Here is a 20259-nt window from a genome sequence, read left to right on the forward strand (position 1 = left end):
CTAGTACCATCCACAAAATTTTATTATATTTGTTTTGTTTATGTTTCCTGAGTATAGGTTAATATGTATGCTTATTATCTTCCTCAGAAGGATACAAGATCCTTTAGAGCAAGAACTGTTTAGTTTATCCCAAGTATGTAGAATAGTGTCTGGCACATAGTAGAAATTTATTAATTGTTTTAATATGTTTTAATAAATACATTGTGTTATTAACCTAATTTCATAGTAATATTCTATATCAAAGCCAATAGTTTCACCTAAAATGGTTGTCATAATTGTTCTAAATTCATAGATATGATCTTTCTCTCCTTAACATAGTTGTATTACTGGGGATTTCCAAAGCTCATAAATCACTCAAATTGGTGATTAATGAAGATGTGCAGTTAATTTTCCCTAAGATAATCACTTTGATATTATGATCAATGTTATTAATAGTAAAGCATTTTTTGAAGTTACTTTACAAAATAATGTCAAAGTATGTTTATGTTTTGCTAATAAAATAGAGAAATTGAACACTGAGCAATGTGTTTATGTGTCCACTGTTTATAAGCATAACAGAGACTTACATCCTGGGTGTGTCACACACAACAATTATTACATAAATCTCTGAGTCTTGAGACCAAAATGGCCAAGCACTGACTTTGTAGACTTGACTAACCCTTTTAAAAACTTTTTTTTGTCTGTAAAAATGTGGTTGATAAAAATGCTTTACTGGCCTCCTGGGAATGTTTTGTAATGACTATAAAAAGAATGGAGTACTAAGAAAGAAAAGTGAGCTATCAGCAGAGTTAAGAAACATAGAAGTTCATTCTTTACGCATCCAGGATTTTTCCACTCATCAGTACACTTATATAATCAGAAACTTAAACCTCAAGTAAAATCTAATTCTTTACAACATTCCAGAGTTTGGAGAGTCCATATCATGGATTTGTAGTCAAACCAACATGGTAATTGAGAGTGAGAGATTGGGGTAGTGAGGCCTCAAGGTCAAGAGGTAAGCCTTACTATTAATCTCCTGCCTTCTGGGCCTTTGATTCTATAAATCAGGGAAAATATTGATGTAGATATAAGACTGCGTGAAAAAATCATTTATGTAAGAAGACTTACTCTAATGATTTATTGTCTTTGCCTCTTCTGTTAAAGGTCATGAAATCTATCCACTCAGAGTTATATGAAGGAAAGGTAAAGTCAAATACTTTTTTTTTAATGCTAATCTGAATATCTTCAAATTCTAAAAAATATTTGTGATGTCACACTTCTTTCAAAGTCCTATGCTAGTCACTGAGGTGGATACAAAGATAAATAATAAAGATCCCTTCCTTCAGGGATTTTATATTCCAGTCAAAGGCATAGAAGTGATATAGCAATAACTTCAAAGCACCTTGAGCTAGTATAACAAAAACCTGCCCTCACTTCTCCTTTATGCACCTAAAAATCTGATTCTTTTTAATTTATTTATGATGAAGATATAGAAAATACATTTACTTTGTCATTATGAATCAAATCTATTAAATTGAAATTACCTAGGCTTTGATAAGAGAGTATGGAATTAAAGTCATGTTCCTATAAGTGCTGGGACTATAACCAATTGGTTTAACCTCTTGGTACGCCCACACACATCTCCAATATTCTAAATTAAAAGGGAATTGCTGATTTGCAAACTTGAGGAAAGAAAGAAGGAAGGAAGGAAGGAAGGAAGGAAGGAAGGAAGGAAGGCAGGAAGGAAGGCAGGAAGGAAGGCAGGAAGGCAGGAAGGAAGGAAGGAAGGAAGAAAGGAAGGAAGGAAGGAATGAAGGAAGGAAGGAAGGAAGGAAGGAAGGAAGGAAATTAAGAAAACCAAATCAATTCAATGGCCTATTGTCATTTCCATTTAAATTACCTAGGTAACCAGATGGCACAGTAGATAGAATAACAAGCCTAAAGTCAGAAAAACTCAAGTTCACATATGAAGTTGGGGAATTACTAGCTGTATGACCGTAGAAAATTCATTTAACCTCTATTTGATTCAGTTTCCTTATCTATAAAATGAAGATAATAATAGCACATACTTCCCAGGGATGTTGTGAGTAACAAATATGATGATAATTATAAAACTCTTAATTCATTGTCTGGTACATAGTAAAAACTACATAAATATTAGTTCATATTGTTTCTTTCTGCTCTTACATTAAGAAGAGGTTGTGTGATCAATAGGTACATTTGAAAATAAAATAAAATGATTAAATATAAATCATAAACATAAGTTTAGTTACCTCTTGAAGGAGAAATAGATTCAGTTTGAGAAAAATGTCAAAGTAACCAAAGAAAGTTCAACTAATATATATTATGACTTCACACAAGTTTGACTACCAGATGATCAAAGAAATCCTAAAAAATAATTTTTTCACATGATACAAGTAGCACAATGCATGCCCTTAAATGCTTATGGGGCCATTCTTATAGAGTTTTAAATATGGTAAAGGGAAAAACAGTCAAGTACAAATTCACCTTTATCACAATGTTCTTATTTGTGATTTAGGGTCTCAAATTCATCTTAATATTCTTAAATATTAATGTATTAATTGAATGAATATACACATCAGCTCATCATTAGATTGTTATAATGGTCTCTTAGCTAGTCTATTGGACTCTAAGTCATTCTCTTCCTAATCCATCTTAACAACTATTGCTTTTCTAACATATTACATTCATAATGTTGTTCTTTGTTTAAGAGCTTCCAATGGCACCCTGTTTCTTGACATACTAAGTAGAGTCCTTTGCCTATCTTTGTTAGTACTGTAAAACAAGCAAAAAATTCTCTTCATGGTTGGTAGTGAGAGGTTAGGCCTATATTTAGTATTTATATTTCAATTTGTCATTATATTTGACACTGAAGTATTCCTAAACCAGAACTTGTTCAGTGCAAGTCTTAATAATAAATAGAAATTGATTGGGATTAAAATATATTTCTCTCCCTTATAGAGAACACTCTTGGATTAATTTACAAATTCTAAACAAATATATCTGATTTTGATTCAGTCATCTGAACATACCTTATTCTTGGACTGAATGATTCTAATAATCATCACAGGCTGGTCAGCTCTACCACATGTGTAAACATTATACTTCCAACCTAAGAAGAAATGGTCCAGAAGGAAGCATTAAACCTTGTCTAGTCTCTGAAAACCTGAAACACACTGAAGTTTAGCAAATAAAAATTAGTTTCAATGGCATGGGATAATTCACTTAACATTTCAGAAGCAGTGAATAAAGAATAGAGGACTAGAGAAAACAGATTTCAATCCCTGCCTCTAACATGGATTTGGCATGTTACAATCAAAAACTGACCTATAAATTCATAAGCATTGCTCTTTTTTAATGGTAGAGGTAGTTAAATGTCCCCTTGAGTGAATGAATAAATAAATGAATGAATGAGTGAAAAATCATCATTAAGCATCTACTAAATGCTAGGCACTTTTCTAAGAACTGCAGATATAAAAAGAAAACACAGCATAGCCCCTTCGCTCAAGGAGCTTCCATTCCAATAGACAAAAGTAAAATATAACGAGGAATGGTAAGCAGATAAGAATGTTTTGTTCTGGAAAATAATGGGATGATGTGTTGAACAGAATCATTGGCCAAGTGACTGACATGTCTATTTTAGGAATGGTAGTGTTGATTTGGTACTATTCCCAGAGATAGATATGGAGAGAGAAGGGGGAGGGATAGACATGGCAGCATGATTTGAAGAGGACCAGATAACAGTGAGTTTCAGTTGGGTTAGATATGGAGAACCACTCTGATTCAGTAGCATAGTAGCCCAGAGTGGGAGCTGGTGTGCTGGAAGGCTGAGCGTAGAGCTTTGGAACATAGCATGAAAGTAGCTAGAAAGCATCATGGTAGGGCTGGTTTAAACTAGATACAGAAAACTCTCAATTATGAAGTCATGGCTTTAAAAAATACTGATTTTGCCTCAGTCTTCTGAACCTATCTTACCCTATGACTGATTCTAACAGTCATCCTACCTGCCTCCTCTAGGTCAGATCTGCCATACTTGGAAATCTTCTACTTCTAACCGAACCAGGTATGGCTCTAATGGGTAGTATGATTCAGAGCAAAGTTTATTGATTTTTCTAAGTTCTTAGGAGAAACTGAGAAGTTTAGCAAAATGAGAGAATAATGACTTTCATCCTTAGTCAAAGTCATCCCCTTTTTTGAATTATGCCAAAAAACGATAGTTATTTTATAACAATAGAAAATTCAAGTTGCGAAATAACTGTCTACAACTAGCTATGTAATTTTTGGCAAGTCAAAAACTGTCTGAGTCTCAGTTTCCTTGTCTGTGAAATACGAAGCTCGACTGTCAACCTATATGACCTAGAACTCCTTTCCTGCTCTAAAATTCTCATCCTGTGATTCCAAGAACCCAAGCCAAATTTGAAGAAAAAATTAAATAACAAAGAAAAAGAAGTAAACATCAGTACTAGCATCTTCCAGGGGCTTTAGCTTTGGTAACTTAATACAATTTAATAATACAAACAATGCTTTGAGGATAAGTAAGCAAATTCCACAAAAAAGGAAAGAAGTATCTACTGGCATATGTACTGTTTTACCATAAGTGCCAGAAAAAAAAATTACGAAATCCAAATATGGCATAAATTCTAGTATTCAGACTAATAAAGGGGTGGGGAGGTAAAATCAGCAACTAACAGAGGTAAAACTTAAGGTAAGAGGGTCTTTAAAGTGAAGGCTAAAGACTCTAATTTATCTTGAGGGTTTCTAGATAGAATGAGAGAAAGGTTCTATATGATACCTGCCCTTAATTGAATTTATTCACTAAGGTTAAATAAAAGCATCATGTAAAAGGAAAAGCTGGCAAATAGCAATCTAGTTCCCAAAGTACCGAGTCCACTTAAATTATAAGTGTCTGTCCCAGGAATCATTTTCTTCATTCCAACTGCAGCTCATGAGGTTCTGGGATTTTCATATTTTACAGGTAATATGGAGACGTGGTTAGACGAGGAGGATTCACTAAAATGTTTGCTCAAGTCAGTAACTGAAGCCAACTTATTGGTGGCAATTAGGTTAAAACATTACAGTTTACTTAATCTGATGAATCTCATGAGTTGAGCATCCAGGACTTCAGTGTATTTAGAAATGAAGATTCTCTATTGCTGGGTAAGTTCTGTTTGGAGGTTCTAGTTCCCCTTTCTCCTGCTTTCTGATACCATCTTCATTTTTGTTGGTTAGTCATTATTCAGTCATGTCTGACTCTCCATGATCTCCTGTGGGTTTTCATTGGTAAATATTCTAGAGTGATTTGCCATTTGTTTCTCCAGCTCATTTTATAGATGAACAAACTGAGGCAAACAAGAATTTTTTTTTTATTTTAAACATTATTTTATTTGGTCGTTTTCACACGGCAAACAAGAATTTGATGCAACTAGTATTTGAGTGTAGATTTTAACTCAGGTCCTCCTGACTCCAGGGCAAGAGTTTTATCCTGTGTGTCATCTAGTTGTCTCTGTTCAAACTCTCTAGCAATGATCTTTGTTTGAAATGAGCTCTACAACTTCTGCTCTTAAAAGATTACTTAGGGACTAAAAGGTTAAATGAATTAGCCAGGCTCCCACAGATAGTATATGTCAGAGGTGGAAGATGAACCAAGATCATTATGACTTTAAAGATATTTCTCTGGACCTTATATGATGAGGCTGAAATCCTGGGTCTAACAAATAACTCAATTCATACCAATATGCTGTATTCTGCTTATACTCAACACTTCGCTTTCTTGGATCTCTGGCCTTTTTAATTCCTCTTAAATAGTATTTTACCAGTTAAATCCATATAGCCTAACCAGGTGAATTGTGGTCCTTTAAAAGGTCAATTTCTGGAGGATTTCCAGGTAAGCATCACTGCAGAGTAGATGCAGCTTGCTTCCTCTCCTCACAGACAACTGCAAAAGACCCCCCCCCAAAAAAAACAACCATCATCATAAGAAAGGAGGGACCCCACACTAAGATACAGCACTGAAGGTAGGTGAAATTCCTGCATTTCCACAATATAAGGGTATGAAAAGCCAACCTACCCTCCCCCACCCACCACCCCAACACCCCTTTGGAGCCAGAGTTAAAGTCAGCACTGGCCAGAATCAACAAGTGAGGGAGGGGCACCCCAGGACTGAACAATGGGCAGCCCCAGGTCTAGGGACCTGACTAAGACCACCAAGGACCTACTCCTGTGACTAGTAATACCTGAAACCCTGGCAGGCAGGCAAGGGGAACTCATATCTCGGGCTCCCAGAACCAGTGCCCTATAATCAACAAGTGTGCGAAGGGATCCTCTGAAGTGAGCAAGGGGCAGCTACAGGTCTTGGGAGTTAACTAAGACCACTAAAGACCTACACCTGAGAGCAGTAACACCCAAAAAGCCGGCAGTCAGGGGAAGGCAGATCCTGGGCTCCCCAGGGAAGACAGCACAGCTGCGGAGAACCGAGAATATCCCCAAGGCTAAAGCCTCAATCATTAGACCCTTACACTGAGAGCAAGCCCTCCTCACTCAGATTTCTGACTGGAATGGGGAGAAAATAAAACATAGAGATGGCAAACAATGCTCAGGAACCACAACATCCCAACATCAAGAAAAGCAAGAAGAAGGGGGTGACTTTGGATAGATTTTATGGATGGAAAATACAGAATACAAAGGACATAGAAGAGGAAACACAAACAAATGCTCCAAAACCTTCCAAAAGAAATGGAAATTGTCCACAAGCTCTTGAAGAATTTAAATTGGAAGTTATCAAAAAGATGGAAGCCTTCTGATAGGAAAAATGGAAAATAATGCAAAAGGAACTCAGCAATCTGAGGGACAAAAACACACAATTGCAGAATCAGCTTGAAGCCTCAAAAAGCAGGACAGACCAAACTGAAAAGGAAAACCAGTCTTTAAAGGTCAGAATCAGGCAACTGGAAGCGATGATCTTGCAAAAGAGCAAGAATTAATAAAAAAAAAAGTCAAAAGACTAAGGAATTAGAAGATAATATAAAATTTCTCACTGACAAGGTGATAGACCTGGAAAACAGAGAAGGAGAGACAATCTGAGAATCATTGGTCTACCAGAAAAAACAAAAATGAACAGTAACTTGATACCATAATACAAGATATCATCCAAGAAAACTGCCCAGAACAAGGGGGAAAAATAGCCATTGAAAGAGTTCACAGAACACCCTCTACACTAAATCCCCAAAAGACAACTCCCAGGAATATAATTGCCAAATTACAAAGCTTTCAAGCAAAAGAAAAAAATCTTACAAGAAGCCAGAAAAAGACAATTTAGATATAAAGGAATGCCAATCAGGGTCACATAAGACCTTGCAATTTCCACTCGGAATGACGGTAAGGCCTGGGACATGATATTCAGAAAGTCAAGAGATCTGTGTATTCAACCAAGAATCAGCTATCCATCAAAACTGACTATATATTTCCAGGGGAAAGTATGGGCATTCAACAAAATAGAAGATTTCCAAGTTTTTGTAAAGAAAAGACCAGAGCTCTGTGGAAAGTTTGACATCCAGACACAAAGAGCAAGAGAAACATGAAAAGGTAAATATGAAGGAAAGGGAAAAGGAGAAAATGTTATCTTTTTCTTTTATTCAAACTCTCTTCTATAAGGACTACATTTATATCAATCTATGTATATTAATATGTGGGGAAAATGTAATGTGTAACTCTCAAAAATTGCATGCATCATTAGATTAGTTAGAAGAATCATGCATAGGGAAAGATTGGAGCATCAAGATGATATGGAGAAAGGGAGGGAAAGAAAGAAAAAGGGAGGGGGGAATCATTGATGGTACTAAGATATACTTTAAGAAATAGAGAAAAAAACTAAATAGAATAATCTTTCTCAAACAAAAGTACACATGGGAAGGGGAGGGGAAGAAGTCTCCTATAAGAAGGAGAGGAAGAGAATGCAAATTGGTATTACTTAAACCTTACTCTCAGTGAAATCAACTCTGAGAGGGCAGAACATCTAGATCCATTGGGATCTTGAATTCTATCTTATCCAACAGGGTAAGAAAGAAGGGGAAATTAATGAGGGGGAGGCAAATGGGGGTATAAAAAGAGAGGGAAGGAGAGTGGGGAGGGAAGTTAACAGATCCTAAAAAAAAAAAAACAAACAAAAAACAAAAAAACAAACAAAAAGGGAACAAAAAGGGAGGGGCTAGAAAGGGAAGCATATCAAGGGAGGGGACTAGGGGGACTGATTTAAAGTAAATCACTGGTTTAAAAGGTCAAACAATCAATATGAAATTTCAGGGAACCCACAAGTGACAATCTTAACTTTGAACGTGAATGGGATGAACTCACCCATAAAACGTAGACAAATAGAAGAATGGATTAGAATCCAAAACCCTACCATATGTTGTCTTCAAGAAACACACATGAGGTGGGTAGATACTCACAAGTTCAGAATTAAAGGATGGAGTAAGACCTTTTGGGCCTCAACTGATAGAAAGAAGGCAGGAGTTGAAATCATGATATCTGACAAAGCCAAAGCAAAAATAGACCTGATTAAAAGGGATAGGGAAGGTAAATATATTCTTTTAAAAGGGAATATATACAATGAGGAAATATCACTAATCAACATGTATGCACCAAATGGTATAGCACCCAAATTTCTAATAGAGAAACTAGGAGAATTGAAGGAGAAAATAGACAGTATAACCATATTAGTGGGAGACCTCAACCAACCACTATCAAATTTTGATAAATCAAATAAAAAAATAAACAAGAAAGAGGTAAAAGATGTGAATGAAATGTTAGAAAAATTAGAGTTAATAAACATATAGAGAAAAATAAATAGGGACAAAAAGGAATACACCTTCTTCTCAGCACCACATGGCACATTCACAAAGATTGACCATACAGAAGTCACAGAAACATGGAATACAAATGCAGAAAAGCAGAAATAATAAATGCAAACTTTTCAGATCATAAGGCAATAAAAATAATGATCAGTAAGGGTACATTGAGAGCCAAATAAAAATTAATTGGAAATTAAATAATATGATACTCCAAAATCACTTAGAGAACAAATCATAGAAACAATTAATAATTTCATTGAGGAAAATGCCAATGGTGAGACATCCTTTTAAACCTTATGGGATGCAGCCAAAGCAGTACTGAGAGGAAAATTTATATCCATGAGTGCATACATTAACAAATTAGGGAGGGCAGAGATCAATGAATTGGAAATACAAATAAAAAAACTTGAAAGTGAACAAATTAAAAACCCCCAGAAGAAAACCAAACTAGAGATCTTAAAAATTAAGGGGGAAAGTAATAAAACCAATAGTGATAGAACTATTGAACTAATAAATAGGACTAGAAGCTGGTACTTTGAAAAAACAAACAAAATAGACAAAGTACTGGTCAACCTAATTAAAAAAAGGAAAGAGAAGTAAATTAACAGCATCATAGATGAAAAGGGGGACATTGCCTTCAATGAAGAGGAAATTAAGGCAATCATTAAAAACTACTTTGCCCAATTATATGGCAATAAATATACCAATCTAGGTGATATGGATGAATATTTCAAAAAATATAAATTACCTAGACTAACAGAAGAAATAGAATTCTTAAATAATCCCATATCAGAACAAGAAATCCAACAGGTCATCAAAGAACTCCCTAAGAAAAAATCCCCAAGGCAAGAGGGATTCACAAGTTAATTCTATCAAACATTCAAAGAACAGTTAATCCCAATACTATACAAAATATTTGACATAATAAGCAAAGAGGGAGTTCTACCAAATTCCTTTTATGACACAAACATGGTACTGATTCCAAAGCTAGGCATGTCAAAAACGGAGAAAGAAAATTATAGACCAATCTCCCTAATGAATATAGATGCAAAAATCTTAATATGATACTAGTAAAGAGGCTCCAGCATGTGATCAGGAGGGTCATTCACTACAATCAAGTAGGATTTATACCAGGAATGAAGGGCTGGTTCAATATTAGGAAAACTATCCACATAATTGACCATATCAACAAGCAAGCCAACAAAAATCACATGATTATTTCAATAGATGCAGAAAAAGCCTTTGATAAAATACAACACTCATTACTATGGAAAACACTAGAAAGCATAGGAATAGAAGGGTCATTCTGAAAAATAATAAACAGTATATATCTAAAACCATCAGCTAATATCATCTTCAATGGGGATAAACTAGATGCATTCTCAATAAGACCAGGAGTGAAACAAGGATGCCCATTATCACCTCTATTATTTAACATTGTACTAGAAACACTAGCAGTAGCAATTAGAGAAGAAAAAGAAATTGAAGGCATTAAAATAGGCAAGGAGGAGACCAAGTTATCGCTCTTTGAGGATAATAAGATGGTTTACTTAAAGAATCCTAGAGAATCAACCAAAAAGCTAGTCGAAATAATCAACAACTTTAGCAAAGTTGCAGGATACAAAATAAACCCATATAAGTCATCAGCATTTCTATATATTTCCAACACAGCTCAGCAGCAAAAACTAGAAAGAGAAATCCCATTCAAAATCACCTTAGACAAAATAAAATACCTAGGAATCTATCTCCCGAGACAAACACAGGAACTATATGAACACAACTACAAAACACTCTCCACACAACTAAAACTAGACTTGAACAATTGGAAAAACATTAACTGCCCATGGGTAGGACGAGCCAATATAATAAAAATGACCATCCTACCCAAACTTATTTAGCTATTTAGTGCTATACCCATTGAACTTCCAAAAAAAATTTTTACTGACTTAGAAAAAACCATAACAAAGTTCATTTGGAAGAACAAAGGATAGCCAGGGAAATAATGAAAAAAAAAATACAAAGGTAGGGGGCCTTGTAGTCCCAGATCTCAAACTCTATTATAAAGTAGTGGTCATCAAAACAATTTGGTACCGGCTAAGAGACAGAAAGGAGGATCAATGGAATAGACTTGGAGTAAGTGACCTAAGTAAGACAATATATGACAAACCCAAAGGCCCCAGCTTTTGGGACAAAAATCCACTATTTGACAAAAACTGCTGGGAAAACTGGAAGACAGTGTGTGAGAGATTAGGTTTGGATCAACACCTCACACCCTACACCAAGATAAACTCAGAATGGGTGAAAGACTTGAACATAAAGAAGGAAACTATAAGTAAATTAGGTGAACACAGAATAGTATACATGTCAGACCTGTGGGAAGGAAAAGACTTTAAAACCAAGCAAGACATAGAAAGAGTCACAAAATGTAAAATAAACAATTTTGATTACACCAAATTAAAAAGCTTTTTTACAAACAAAACCAATGTAACCAAAATTAGAAGGGAAGCAACAAATTGGGAAACAATCTTCATATCAAAAACCTCTGACAAAGTTCTAATTTCTCAAATTTATAAAGAGCTAAATCAATTGTACAAAAAATCAAGACATTCTCCAATGGATAAATAGGCAAAGGACATGAATAGGCAGTTTTCAGCCAAAGAATTCAAAACTATTAGTAAGCACATGAAAAAGTGCGCTAAATCTCTGATAATTAGAGAGATGCAAATCAAAACAACTCTGAGGTATCACCTCACACCTAGAAGTTTGGCTAACATGACAGCAAAGGAAAGTAATGAATGCTTGAGGGGATGTGGCAAAGTTGGGACATTAATTCATTTCTGGTGGAGTTGTGAATTGATCCAACCATTCTGGAGGGCAATTTGGAACTATGCCCAAAGGGAACTAAAAGACTATCTGCCCTTTGATTCAGCCATAGCACTGCTGGGTTTGTACCCCAAAGAGACAATAAGGAAAAAGACATGTACAAGAATATTCATAGCTGTGCTCTTTGTGGTGGCCAAAAATTGGAAAATGAGAGAATGCCCTTCAATTGGGGAATGACTAAACAAGTTGTGGTATATGTTGGTGATAGAATACTATTGTGCTCAAAGGAATAATAAAGTGGAGGAGTTCCATGGAGACTGGAACAACCTCCAGGAAGTGATGCAGAGTGAGAGGAGCAGAACCAGGAGAACATTGTACACAGAGACAAACACACTGTGATATAATCGAACATAATGGACTTCTCCATTAGTGGCAATGAAATGTCCCTGAACATTCCGCAGGGATCTAGGACAAAAAACACTATCCACAAGCAGAAGACAAATTGTGGGAGTAAAAACACCGAAGAAAAGGAACTGCTTGACTACAGGGGTTGCGGAGACATGATTGAGGAGAGACTCTAAATGAACACTCTAATGCAAATACCAACAACACGGAAATGGGTTGGAATTAAGGACACATGTGATACCCAGTGGAATCGCGCATCGGCTATGGGAGAGATGGGGCAGAGGAAAAGAAAATGATCTATGTTTCTAATGAATAATGTTTGAAAATGCCCAAATAAAACAATGTTTAAAATGGGGAAAAAAAGGTCAGTTTCTATACTTTTTCACTCCACACAATATCTTGCACACAGTACTAATGAATTGTAAATGTTTTGTAAAATGCCAATTGCTTGATTGTCAAAACCTGGAAATCTCTTGCTACCTTCTAAAGAGCTTCATAATTTGATTATTTTCTTTCCCAGCATGTATATTTCACTTCATATTTGCATTGCTAACAAATCTCTTTCAAATTGTATTGACAATTTAGGTGGTTTTAAAGGAAACAGTAGTTCTCCACATTAGTGCCTACCATTTAAAGTAGAAATAAGAGCAAGGCTAACTTCTACAAATGGATCATAACAAAGAGAGAGAACATGGAATGAGTAATAGATTATTGGACATGGAGTCAAGAACTCTTTGTTTTAAATCTTACTCACTGACACATATGTGTGGCTGTGACCAAGTCACTTAATTTCTCAGAACTTTGGATTTTAAAACATTGAAATGGGAGAAATGCCAGCAATGACAACATCTCAGGATTGTGGAGAAAATCAAAGGAGGGAATGTATAAAAGCATTTTGCAAACATGACAGATTAATGTAACTGTCGGCTATTATTGTATTTCTACTATAGAAGCCCTTTAGAAATCAATGGGTTTTTAACCAATCTTTTATAACATAATTCATTACAATTTAAAATTTGAACAGAGGAATCTTTCAAATCAGAAGGTTCCTCAGTAAATTTCCTTCTATTCATAGAAAATTAGGTGAGAAACAAAAGAAACAAAAAGAAAACTAAGCTATTAATATGGTACCTGTGACTCCAAGATATTTTCACTAGAAAGATCTGGAATAATAAATGGTGACTTTTTAATTCAATAAAAAGTTGGCAACATCAACTAATATGGTTCCTGATTTGGTTTAATTGTGTCTGGCAGGTTGTGAAAATCCACCAAAAAATATAAAGAACATTTCAAAATGTATAGATTATCCCTGCTGACTTATCTGGCAAGGACTAGTTTCTGAGACCAGCAGACATGGTAATTAAAGAGCAGACTTCTTAAGGTTTACACAGAATTTGGGGTTTTGCTATTCCCACACCTTACTTTACAGTCATAATCATCATAGGGAATGTAAAGCAGGAGAGCTCCAAGTTGTAGAAAAATTTTCCCACCCAAACCATGGTTTCTCTAACCCTGTCAGCAGCCAGGAAGGAAGGAGAAAGATCAGGAATTACACTTTGGCCCATTGGTGCCTCCCAAATGCATCTTGGGTCCAGCTCAACATCCAGTCAATGGTTTGTCTCTTTGCCACATGGTTACTGGAGAATGAACCAGTTATAATAAGTCAGTCCATAAATAAGTCATTAAAATAATAAAAAATAAAGTAAAAGCAATTAGGAAAAGCTTGACATAGAATAAAAAAAACAACACAATTAATTAATTAAATTATATATTGCTGCCCATGCTCCAAATTGGGAAGCAGGGACCTTCCATAATACATTAGCGTACCATCTCTAAACGGGATCCCCAGATGCATTACACCAGCTCAGCTTCAATCACAATGCATTCATTTTAAAAAGTTGATTGGCTACTATGGCCAGAACATTGGTTGGGCATGTAATAAAGGTTAAATGAGTGATTTCCATTGCCCTCATGAAGTTTAAGGTCTAGAAGAAGAAGAAGAAAGGCTCATAATTAAATAATTTCTCAGGGTTTGCAAAATACATTTGTCACAACAATTCTGTGAAACAAGTAATGTATCATGATCATCATTATAATTCTTTTTACAGATAAAAATTGTCTTTCAAAGAGGTCATGTGACAGTATGCACAGAATTTTTATTCTTTGCTTAATTAATAAATCTATCACTAGTTAGTGTCAGGACTAGGTGTCAGACACTTTCTTCCATGAAAGATTCTGTAAAATCTATGTGATGGAATCAACTAGTAAACTCAAAGTCAAACTCAGCCAAAGACATCAAGTATATTCTAAGTACATATGAAGACCTACTGAGTTTCCATAATTCTTCATTGGCAAACATTTACAAGCCTGCACAATTTTCATTGCCATAGAAAGAAAAGGGGTTTGAGAAATAGAAGGAATAAGATAAACAATGCTGGTAAAAGGAAGGGTGGAGGAGTCCCAGAAATTCTCTTCCCCCAGCTCCCAAGTTTTAACTTCATCCATTTCCTCCTCCCTCAACATGGCTGGAAATCATTTGTAATATGTTCCAATAATAACTAAGCTCTGGTTTTCACCCCAAATAAGAATTCCACCTCAGTTCTCATGAGATGGGGAAAGGGTGACGTAAAACTCAGTTCAGGTTCATGCATTCCAGCCAAATAACTGGTGAGTCTAGCCAAGATTCAGGTTTCTTCAGAAATGCTTTTGTAAAGTATTATAAACTTCACTTCAGCATAACTCTGGTAGGGAAATCACAAATACTTATTTACCCATCTTTACTGTCCAGCAATAGATGATAGACACAGCACTGCCAGGGCTTGGCTTGCAGTGGCAAAACTGAACAAATGTAGAATAAGAACCATAAATCACTTTGTTAATGATGCTGTTCTGAGGAAAGAGGAGAGCCTGAAAAAAGGAAAGGAAAGAGCCTAGAAGAAGAAAGTCTTGGAAAAGAAGAGAAAAGAGAGGGAGGGAGGGAGAGAGATTGAGAGAGAGAGAGACAGAGAGAGAGACAGAGACAGAGACAGAGACAGAGACAGAGAAAGAGAGAGATCTCCAACTGCTTAGAGAGGTGAATGGAAAGGTCAGTTACAGAAAAAGAGACATTTAAGTTAAGTCTAAAGCAAAAAGAGTTAGCTGACAGGAAAACTTGAAAGATGATGAAAAACTGAGAGAATAAAGGAAAAGATGAATGAAAGAGGAGAGGGGGAAAGGGAGTAGGAGAGGCAGAGAATGATGAAGACGGAGACAGACATACAAGAGACAGAGAGAAAGTTCGCTGAGAAAAGCAGTTAGACAGAGACAGAGAGACCAGGAGACAAAGTTAGAGGCCATTAACAATTGACCAGTAATTCCCCCCAAGAGAGACACAGGAAATAGGAGCAAAAAGTTTAAGAGCTTGAAGAAAGAGAGAAGATTCTGACTGAGAAAAGGGATCCTGGCAAGTGACAAGTTCAAGACCTAGTAACCATTTGGTTCAAAAAATAAAAAATAAAGATTAAAACAGAAGGTCATTACCTTATTAATCTCTCCCTGCTCCCCAAAGCATTGGAACATAGTCTAGAGAGTGTTCATGTGTTTTAATTCACTGGAGGAGTCAAACAGAGTGTGCCAAGTGAGAAATTGAACTAAAGTACTTTGTTTTGTGAATCAGGAAAATTTTTGTAATCAAAGCAGTTATTTATTGCAGCCTCTCAAGTGTATCACCCATAGCAATGACAGAATACTTAATAACATCTGGATAATCTTTCAAAAAACAGATGTGAGGGAATTTTCACAAACAAGTGTATTATTACACTTTATTTTTATAAAAAAAAAAAACAAAAACGAGTTAGAATACTTTGGCCAATAACAGTTGCAGCTATGCTAGCATCCAATGAGCTTCCTTTATTTTGTTTAAGGGGAGGTATTACTATCATTTATGTTGAATGTGGTAGGAAGGAAGGAAGGAAGGAAGGAAGGAAGGAAGGAAGGAAGGAAGGAAGGAAGGAAGGAAGGAAGGAAGGAAGGAAGGAAGGAAGGAAGGAAGGAAGGAAGGAAGGAAGGAAGGCAGGAAGGCAGGAAGGCAGGAAGGAAGGAAGGAAGGAAGGAAGGAAGGAAGGAAGGAAGGAAGGAAGGAAGGAAGGAAGGAAGGAAGGAAGGAAGGAAGGAAGGAAGAAATAATGAAGGTTTTAAGGACAATGCCATTATTCAGTTCTTAGCTTACTCAAGAACTGGTGAATAACTCAGTAATAAAAGCTGCTAACAATTCAACCTCATTACTCATAAAATGCTATTGTTCCCTGTGTTAAAAAGAAAATGTCCTAAAAGTAACATTATACTTCAACAGGAAAAGATCATAATAGCCTCCCCTTCCTCCCCCCCCAAACCCCCTATAGGTAGTTCAGGGTATCATTTTATCAGCCAAGGCTATTCCATTTTGTCTGACAGCTCCTTTCCCTCTCCTTGCTGTAAGGGCCTATACTCCAAGAAGTTTACAGACTACTCTCCAGACTGAATAATCTTGACTCAATGGATTATCCTCAAACAGCTGTGAGGAACACAAAAGCCTTTCCTAGAACATAGAAAAAAAAAATACTGGTGCAGCCTAGGGGTATATTTTTTTCCCAGCTCTCAAGTGATTTTTAAGAGCCAGCCGGTCTGGAAAATGTTGAATTTTGTTTGTAGGAAAGGTAAACACTGCCAAAATCAACAAGTTCCTTCCTTAGGGGGCTGTAGAGCAAATTGGTCTGCAGATTAAGACAGTTTAGTCAAGTCATGTTGGAGGTGAAGTAAACCCCTCTGGCACCCAGCCTTTACCCCAAAAATGTCTTAGAAAGCTGTGATAAATCTCTTCTGGAAAAATTGTAGCCTATGTTCTTGAGAGGTGAAGGAAATTAAAACTGATCTCCCCTATAAATTTCAGAGCCAAAATGGTAGGATTTTTTAAGTTTTTGTTTTGATTTATTTATTTATTTATTTTCATTGAAAGGGTCTACCCAGATTAAAAGGGGTGGAGGCACTGCTGGACAATTAAATTACAATTAGGCCTTTGTTAAATTATATTCCAAGTGCTCACTATATTTGTCAGACTTCAAATGATCTATAAAAAAAAAGTTTAATCCACTTAGCTACAACATTTTGAAGAAGTCTTCTAATAAGTGGATACAAAAATACTTTGTGTTCTCATAGGGATATAGAGACTTACAAAGAAAACTCCAAGCCACAAATGGGGTAGAGGGTTGTACATTGCTGAATGGGATAAGAATTCAAGTAGTATTTTTTTAATTCTATTGATCAGTATAAAGGCAAGAAATTGAATAAGAATGATAAGAATGTAAGAATGTTCTCTTAAGTCTGTTCCAGGATTCCCCAGCTCCAACATATATGGACAGAGAAGATGGGCATTTGCTGTCTGGGCTGGAGTGAGGAAAAATGGAAGAACTGGAGGAAAATAGCAATAGCTGAAAAGGACTCAGTACTGAATACAATTTAGGCTAGGAGATTATTTGGCAGTCATTTCCCTTTGCTGCTCAGATATTTATTTGGATTTCACAGTTCTCCATGGGAACAAAATGAATGGTGAGATTAATGAAAATCTAGGTATCCTGTTTCTTTTTTGTGAATATAGTCATAAAGCTAATCCTTATAGATAAGTGCATTCACAGACATATATAAAGAATGAAATTAGTGTGTTTGCATTTATGGGCATATTTTCCCCTTTCAAAAACTGAGATTTCACTAGTGTTCCCACCAGTAGGAATTGTTTTATACCCTGTATTTAGCACTAGTGGAAATGACTAATAGATACAACTGATTTTTTTTTATTGTTGTAGAAACACTTTCTACCCAGAACAAATCAGACATGCATCTACAGGCTAGTAATGGAGAGTTGCCTCAAGTACTTAAAAGTTAAGTGCAGGGCTACACAACAAGAATCTCTCAAAAGTAGGATTTAAACCCAACTCTTTTGGATTCTAAGGTCTACCTTCTATTGTACTGTGCTGCCTCTCTATGTATGCATATGATTTATTGTTATACAAATATACCTGTGTACATACACAGATATGTAGAGAGACAGAGACATAAGGGTTGGGTAACAGAGGAGAGAAACAAAAAAAGGGACTAAGACAGGAAGAGGGAGAAGGAGAGAGGGGAGGAAAAAGAGACAGAGAGAGAGAGAGAGTAAGAGAGAGAGAAAGAGAGAGAGAGAGAGAGAGAGAGAGAGAGAGAGAGAGAGAGAGAGAGAGAGAGAGAGAGAGAGAGAGAGAGAGAGAGAGAGAATCTCAAATCCAAGGAGAGATGGGTTCAAGACTTACATTGGACTGGAAATGTCATTGTGACTGTGAGCAAGACACTAAACCTCTCAGTGTTTTGGGAAACTCTAAGAATATAAGCTGCAGAAAAGGTAGAAGGCAGAAGGTACTAATGTATTGGTAGAGAGAATATTCTCATTGAGCATTTATCTATATTAAAGATCTGGCAAGTTTAAGTCTATCACTAATCTATTGAAATGTGGAAATGCAATCAAATCTTTGCCTAAATAAATCCATGATTTTATGGATACAAATAAGATATAGTGTGGTTCATCTATGCCTTGTTATATTATATAATTATTTTTCAAATGTTCCCTAGAATTAGACTCCCTAGAATTAATCTAATCAAAGTTCTGAGAACCTTTGACTTGGTCTTTGCATATTCTGTGCATGAGTTCAGCACTTGGATCTTCCATCTATTTAATGCCATTATTGCTTTATAATTATGTATTCTCAGATGATAACTTTATCATTCCTTTTTTTAAGCAGGTTATTCTTGGAAATATCATTCAACGTTCTTATACCAATTTTGCATCAGTAACAACAGTCTTATTGTTTGGTAAGTCTTTATACCAAAGTGGAAGAAAAGAGAATATCCTTACCTATAAGTTCTCTGGGAGTTTAAGGTTTGCTGAACCTCCTAGCCATGACTATGACTCTGTGGAGAATTTATTCTACCCTCAGTTCACAGTCCAAATTGCCAACATCCTCTTGGCTTTGGGTTAGCACTCTAGTCTCAGATCTATGTCTTTCTCCTTTGACACTTCTCTGTCATTTTCAAATTTCCCATCAGGTTAAGTAAACTTATCTATCTTTAGGTCTTAGCTAGAAAAGTCAGGAAGCTCAGCTTTGCCCTTCCTCTCTTTCCTTCTGGCTTAGGGAAAAGATAGACCTGATCCAGAGGGCATGTCATAATTTTCCCCTTATATTTTGGGTCACCTCAGTTTAATTTTCTGATATTATAATGCTCCTCAATTCACAACTCTATATAAAGAATTTATATAACATGTCTAAATATAACATTATTGGGAAAATACTGCAGTTGAAAAAAATAAAATTTTGTGTCAGGAAACAGCTTGAGATCATTTAAATCATTTCAAGGTTTCCCAAATTCAATTCAACCTGTTCTCTTCCTCCTGCTTTTGAGTCCAGGTCATTGTCCATTAGAGTTCTTATGTGTATGTGTGTGTGTGTATGTATATATATATAGAGAGAGATATGTAATAGACAGAGACAGAGGATAGATAGATAGATAGATAGATAGATAGATAGATAGATAGATAGATAGATAGATAGATAGATCAGTAGCTCACTAGCTAGGCATATATTGGTAAATATGCTGATGGAGAAATGCACTTGGCTGGCCATCCAAACACATTCCATAATCCTGTTTTATCCATTTTTCCTTCCTAAAACCCTTAGAAAAATCTCTTCCCAATAGTTGTAAATTGAAGAATTCAGGAAGCAGCACAGTGACATCTACAAAAAAGAATTCTCTGGAAGAAGATTTCACCATCTCTAACAAATCCAACTTTGATTTCATTTCTGCATAGGTCATTCCATATGACACTGGTGAATGCCTTTGGCAACAATACACCCTGTTCTATGATTTTCTTCATACTGTTAGAGAATTGTTAAATAGGATTATCAAAGGGGTTATAAACATCAAGGAATCTCACATGACCTTAAGATAAACATGGGAGCAACTTTGTTGTAGGACTACATTTATTTGACAGGTTTAAAAATGGAGAAGTGTCTAATATATGATTCGTTATAAATCACATATTGAGAATTTTTTCATTTAAAAAATCTATCTTTGCAAAAATAGTTCCTGTGAAAATTAACTTTGGAAGACTAAAATATTATCAAAGTCTCAACCAAACTGAATA

At 35.7% G+C, this 20259-nt stretch overlaps 1 long non-coding RNA gene across 1 annotated transcript; it reads left to right on the top strand.

Annotated features, from left to right (window-relative positions):
• Positions 1–638: 638 nt before the first annotated feature.
• LOC103105759 (uncharacterized) lies at positions 639–18283 on the top strand. The gene is made up of 4 exons (XR_001625134.2): positions 639–994; positions 1144–1182; positions 4976–5157; positions 17411–18283. It is a non-coding gene; the product is annotated as an uncharacterized LOC103105759 (long non-coding RNA).
• The last annotated feature ends 1976 nt before the right edge of the window (positions 18284–20259 follow it).

This window comes from Monodelphis domestica, chromosome 5 (genome assembly GCF_027887165.1).
Source record: "Monodelphis domestica isolate mMonDom1 chromosome 5, mMonDom1.pri, whole genome shotgun sequence".
In the NCBI taxonomy this organism is placed as follows: Eukaryota; Metazoa; Chordata; class Mammalia; order Didelphimorphia; family Didelphidae; genus Monodelphis; species Monodelphis domestica.